The sequence below is a fragment of the Anabrus simplex genome, chromosome 1, assembly GCF_040414725.1.
Source record: "Anabrus simplex isolate iqAnaSimp1 chromosome 1, ASM4041472v1, whole genome shotgun sequence".
Taxonomy (NCBI): Eukaryota; Metazoa; Arthropoda; class Insecta; order Orthoptera; family Tettigoniidae; genus Anabrus; species Anabrus simplex.
In genome coordinates, this window is record NC_090265.1 from 1520383856 (window position 1) to 1520390526 (window position 6671).

The 6671-nt window shown below is 37.3% G+C and overlaps 1 protein-coding gene across 1 annotated transcript in view; it reads right to left on the bottom strand.

Moving 5' to 3' along the window:
- The window catches only part of ndl (serine protease nudel), a 437329-nt gene extending 431206 nt beyond the window's left edge, over positions 1-6123 (bottom strand). The window contains exon 1 of the mRNA XM_067138020.2: positions 6065-6123. The gene's annotated coding sequence lies outside the window, so the exon portion shown is untranslated. The remainder of the gene's footprint in view (positions 1-6064) is intronic.
- Positions 6124-6671: the final 548 nt, after the last annotated feature.

Below are 6671 nucleotides of genomic sequence, written 5' to 3' on the forward strand. Positions count from 1 at the left end.
GTAAGTGAGATTGAATCAAGGTGTAGTAAAGCTAATGCAGTCAGCTCGCAGTTGCGATCAGCAGTATTCTGTAAGAAGGAAGTCAGCTCCCAGACGAAACTATCTTTACATCGGTCTGTTTTCAGACCAACATTGCTTTACGGGAGTGAAAGCTGGGTGGACTCAGGATATCTTATTCATAAGTTAGAACTAACAGACATGAAAGTAGCAAGAATGATTGCTGGTAGAAACAGGTGGGAACAATGGCAGGAGGGTACTCGGAATGAGGAGATAAAGGCTAATTTAGGAATGAACTCGATGGATGAAGCTGTACGCATAAACCGGCTTCGGTGTGGGGTCATGTGAGGCGAATGGGGGGAGGATAGGTTACCTAGGAGAATAATGGACTCTGCTATGGAGGGTAAGAGAAGTAGAGGTAGAGCAAGACGACGATGGTTAGACTCGGTTTCTAACGATTTAAAGATAAGAGGTATGGAACTAAATGAGGCCACAACACTAGTTGCAAATCGAGGCGACGTTTAGTAAATTCTCAGAGGCTTGCAGACTGAACGCTGAAAGGCATAACAGTCTATAATGATATCTATAATGATAATGCATGCATGTATGTATGTATGTATGTATGTATGTATGTATGTATGTATGTATGTATGTTTACTCTAGCTGATGTACCCGTGCTTCGCTACGGGATTCTCAGGAAGACTGACTTTGTAGTTTTCGTAACTGAAGTCAACATAAGTCATTAAAAAAACGTCAGTAGGAATGTAGCGATTAAAAGCAATGTTATCATATACAATACTCGATCAAATTAAAAACGCGCATTTTTTTTCAATTTTAAGGAACAGCACTACGGTGACGATTTAACAGTCCAAAGTTCCAGAGCTGGAATGACCAGGCCGCAGATAGCCGTGAACACTCCTCTGCCATTATTACGTGAAACATGTACACTGGTCATTCCAATCAGTGCCTCAGAGTAGGGATACAATAGCTGGAATATTATGATGAACCAGTGTGTTACGTACCAGTAGTATCAAAAAATTTATGAACCAGAGGAATGGCATGCTAAAGAAGAAAGTTATCTAACCCCCCAGCTACTTCCCACCAATATTCAGGCAGGCTGTTACACTCGGTACGATCGGGCGTGTTGGCTGTGTGGTTAGGGGCGCGCAACTGTGAGCTTGCATCAGGGAGATAGTTGATTCGAACCCCACTGTCGGCAGCCCTGAAGATGGTATTCCGTGGTTTCCCATTTTCAAACCAGACAAATGCTGGGACTGTGCCTTAATTAAGGCCAAGGCCGCTTGCTTCACACTCCTAGCCATTTCTTATCCCATCGTCGCCGTAAGACCTATAGGTGTCGGTGACGTAAAGCAAATTTTAAAAAAAAATACTCGGTACGCAGCAGTAATTTTATCTGTCGGAGATGAGTGGCAACAGAAGGCACAAAGCACATCACAACAAACAATGGTCAATGTAATGTTATTGTTGATCAATTGTATGAGCTTTCTATATTGTAGTCCTTCACATTTTGTTTTCTTTCGACTCTGTGATATTAGGGCGTCTTATAAAAATTATTATAGCGTAGACTGTAGTAGTTCCTTACTCTCTGACCTTACGTACCTATTTTCATTAAATTCTGTTTACCCATTTTTCTCGTGACTCGGCCCTGCTATGGACTTAATAACAAAAATCGATATTCATGAATAACTCTGTGATCATAGCCGGTACGGTAACAATGTATAAGACATAAATGATCGGAAATTTAATACTATATAACTTTAGTTATGTAGTATTTATCGATACGACCACTAATAACATAAATATTTGAGAATTACAATTTGGCCTTCCCCTAAACTACCATTTTTCTCAGCGTGAATACAATTATTTATAGCCTAGATTGTAGTGATTTATTCACCGACTTTGTCTACCGCTTTCATTAAGATACGACCACTAATAACAAATATTTGAGAATTAAATTTTGGGCCTTCCCCTAAACTACCATTTCACTCAGCATGAACACAATTATTATTCATGGCCTAGATTATAGCGACTTATTCCCCGACTTTACATACCGATTTTCATTAAATTCTCTTCAGCCGTGTTCTCGTGATGCGTGTACAGACAGACAAACAGACATTACGGAAAATTAGAAAGTTCAATTCCTTGTTACTGTGGACACGACCGATACAGAAATACCAATCTTTTAAAATTCTGAGCAATGATCAGACAAAACTCTCATTTTATATAATTTATATAGATTGTACAATTCCATTGTAAATACGTATACATTTCTCATTGCGGAACTCTGCAATTCGACATCTCGCTGTTTTGGATAAATAAATAAATAAATAAATAAATAAATAAATAAATAAATAAATACTGCGTGACCAGTACTGTATCCAACGTGCTACAACACAGATACCATTGCAACTTCCGCTGAATGTGAAGACCGTTGCGTACTTGTGAACTTGTGTACAATAGAAAGGACGAAACATAACGTGAACGAAAATTAGCAACAAATAAGAAGTAAATGGACTATTGTAATCTAATAAAGAAATACGCTGTTGGAGGATTTGAACTATAAACTATACGTCCGTGAGACAAATATTGTCAGCATTTTATCGTTGAACCAGCATACAGCTGCTGACCTACCAAGTAAGAGTACCACGCTTCCGAAGCGATGTTGTCAGATTCTGAATGAATGAATGAATGAATGAATGAATGACTTATTTCCTCCAGATATGGACAGTGATGAACCTAACTGATCTATTCGGAGAAAATAGAAATATAGACGTTCACATCAAAAACTGTCTCAGGCTAACCAGTGTGCAGAGCATGACTTCAAACACTGACAAACTCATCCAACAAAAAAAAAAAAGAGATGCCAGACGTCTCGAAACCACTCCGAATAAATGTGACAAATACGTCGGTATAATATTGCGTGTCGTTTTGCGATTGATTGATTCTTTTTAATTGTAACAAATCCATCAATCTTGTTTAAATATTATAATTATGTTTATGTTCGATGTATTGGTAATAATAATAATAATAATAATAATAATAATAATAATAATAATGTTATTTGCTTTACGTCCCACTAGCTACTTTAACGGTTTTCGGAGACGTCGAGGTGCCGGAATTTTGTCCCACAGGAGTTTTTTTACGTACTAGTAAATCTACCGACACAAGGGTGACGTATTTCAGCACCTTCAAATACCACCGGACTGAGCCAGGATCGAACGCTAACTAGTTAGCCATAGAGCCGGACAATGTACTGTATTGTTGAAATGCCCATTACTTTAAGTATTACGTTGTCAATCTACAGCGGGAAGGCCATGTCCTGCGTTTCCTTCGGGCACTTGACATGCACTTTGACTCGCGCGGTGTGGCTTGGGCCTGCACGTGTGACACTCCACTACTGAGATATTCTAAGTTAAAATCAAGCATTAATAATAATAATAATAATAATAATAATAATAATAATAATAATAATAATAAGCTAGTGGGACGTAAAACAAATAACATTATTATTATTATTATTATTATTATTATTATTATTATTATTATTATTATTATTTAAACGTCCCGTCAATGCGTATGGATTTCTAAATACGACAGGGGAAGGTACTTTATCCCGCAAGTGTTCATTAAAGCATCGAAAACCAGTGATATGGAGATGTCCCATTTAAACACTCTCTCCGCAGGCAAGATCGAGGTGACTATCTTGGGAACAGAAGGACGTGGTCAGAAAGTTGCAATTCCTTTTCCCTTTATTAAAATGCTTTCATAAATGTTTAGCCCTTACAACGCTATTTTGAAACAGTTCAACAGGCAAAAAATGGAACTGAACCAGTTTTCTTTTAAATTTTCCTTGCCTAATAAAAAGTGAAAGTTGAGCTAAATTCCAAACTGCCAAACAAAATAATATTTTCGTGTGTATAGACACGAGGTCTACATACAAAAATACCACATCTATGTGTATTTTTAAGCAGATGAGAATTACTTCGTCTTTTTGTCATTCGTATTAGTAGGGGAAGTGGAGACATAACTATGTTATATATCCGTTAATGTTTTGACGCTCGCATAATTTATTTCTTCCACAAAAATTTTGAAGTATTTAGAGACCCTCAACTTTCGGAATAATTTAGATGCTGCATTTATATGAAACTTGTGGTAGTAAAACTGACCTAGGAATTGTCTTTAATGAACAATTTTCAGTAGACGAAACCTGCGTAGTACTTTATATTAAAATATTTTTAAAAAGGAAAATAGTTAAAATTCTGCTACAAATTTATCACCATGTATATGAATTCACTATCTCACTTTTCAGCTGCATCAAATTTCGGGCAGTTGCCGAATTGCAGCGGCGGTTACTTGCTGAGTTGCGGCGGTGGTCATTTCGGGGGGGGGGGGGGTATTCGAGTTGCATCGGCTGTTTGTTTTAATTTAAATATTGTTCCGTCATCACATTGCGTACGAAAATTTACATGCCTTCTTCAACCCTCAGAGGTAAGTTTTACTTTTCATTTTCCCCTTTATATATGTAGTATAACAAGAAAGTATTGTGATCGTGAACATTGGTCTATGCGTCAAGATGTAAATATCTCCAGACCATTTCTTCATTTAAAAAGAAATTGATTTTAAAGGGTATCATGGCAAAGTTACTAAACTTAGTGCAACTGTGGAAATATTGTATACTATATCAAAAAGGAGGGGCGTAGAATGTACGGATAGCGTACCTGCCTCTTACCTGGAGACCTCCGATTCGATTCTCGGGCCAGGTCAGGGATTTATACCCGGATCTGAGGGCTCGTTCGAGGTCCACTCAGCCTACGTGATTACAATTGAGGAGCTATTTGATGTTGAGATAGCAGCCCCGGTCTAGAAAGCCAAGAATAACGGCCGAGAGAATTCGCCGTGCCGTCCACACGACACCTCGTAATCTGCATAACTTCGGGCTGAGCAGCGGCCACTTGGTAGGCCAAGGTCTTTCGGGGCTGTTGCGCTATGGGGGTTTGGTTTTATATCATAAAGAACTTTCGCAATATTTTTAGGCTGCCGTTTTCACCTTACACACTCGAGGTGGAGAAACATTCAACAACTCGGATGTCTAGAGAGAATAGGGACAAGAATTTAGAGTGTGGGCGCTGGCTGCGCTGGATATTTTGACTTTCGCTTTTTCGGTCAGAGGAAGTAGAAGACAGTTTCATAGAAGTTTCAGACAAGGTGACATCAAAGAGGTTAGCCAACGCATATGAAGCATTTCGCTCCATATTTGCTCAACACTTCAATTTTATTTCACCCGAACTTTTTCAATTTTGTGGAAATGATTAAGAGTGTTCAAATAGATGTGTACGTTCTATGTTGATATGTGTATGTGCAGTCTGGAAAGACCTAGGAAGGTAACTGACCAAAAATATATTAAGTCAATTGAAAACATCAACGAATCGAAAAATAAATACCTTAACAATATACTTTCTAGGATGGATTATGTAAAAAAAAAAGAGAGTATCTTGCCATTACAAAAAATAATACATTACTATATATAGGTTGTTATGTAACTATTTCCCGGAGAATTAAGTTAACCCGCGGCTGCTCCATCAGGATCTTTCTTTGGAAAATCAGTCAAAAAATAAATAACAACGAAAGTTATTTTAATAACCTACTCACATTTTTTCGTGTATTCTACATTGAATTACTACTGTTGTGAGTCATTGTTGATGGTAATAATATTACTGTGAAGCTGGACGATTTAATTTCTAGGAGGGATTATGTAAAATGGGCCTCTTTCCATCACCAAAAATAAAGTGTTTCCTGTGTATAGTCTACGTTTTCTGTAAATATTTTACTGAGAACGGGGTTCCATATGAGCTAGGGTGACCACAGGTGCAACTCGGCGTCTTTGGGACGAAGGGATGTTTAGACCCTTCTACATTCCTTCAATCGGTATCAGCCCAAATTTCGTGTTGTATTATTGCTGGTTACAAGGGCAGCATGTCCGGGTATGCAACTTTTTCGCGAAGACGAAGGTCTAATAAGTTCACATCAGTCAAAAGTGTTGACTTACCGAAATTTCGAAGATCCCCAGCGCCGACTGCTCACACCGTTCACTGACCACAAACTGAGGTCAGCAAGCAAATAGCACGCTCTCGCAACTTGCGCAATAGCAGATCGTGCACTTTTCGCTACAACCGTTTGACATAATTATTCTGTTATAGGTATTGCAACCAACCCAATTGCTGTTTCACCTTAAAGTCTTGGCTTACTTCTGGCAAGCAATTCCATTGTGCCCCAATAATAATAATAATAATAATAATAATAATAATAATAATAATAATAATAATAATAATAATAATAATAATAATAATAATAATAATAATAATAATAATAATAATAATTTAACATCCCTTCAATAGGTAGGGATTTCTAGAGATGCTAGGGAGAAGAAATTTTGTCCCGCAAGTGTTCATGAAGGAGGGATGTAATCCGAAAAGCATGAAAATATTAAAATAATTCCGTGATCTGTTTTTATCATAACTGTTTCAAATTTTAAGTATATAACAACTATATAATACACTATTTAAAAATATAAGTTTATCAACATTTTTGAAAAATATTTCTTTAATTTGAAAAAATGTCCTTTTCCTCTGTAACCCATGGAGCAATTCCTTTGG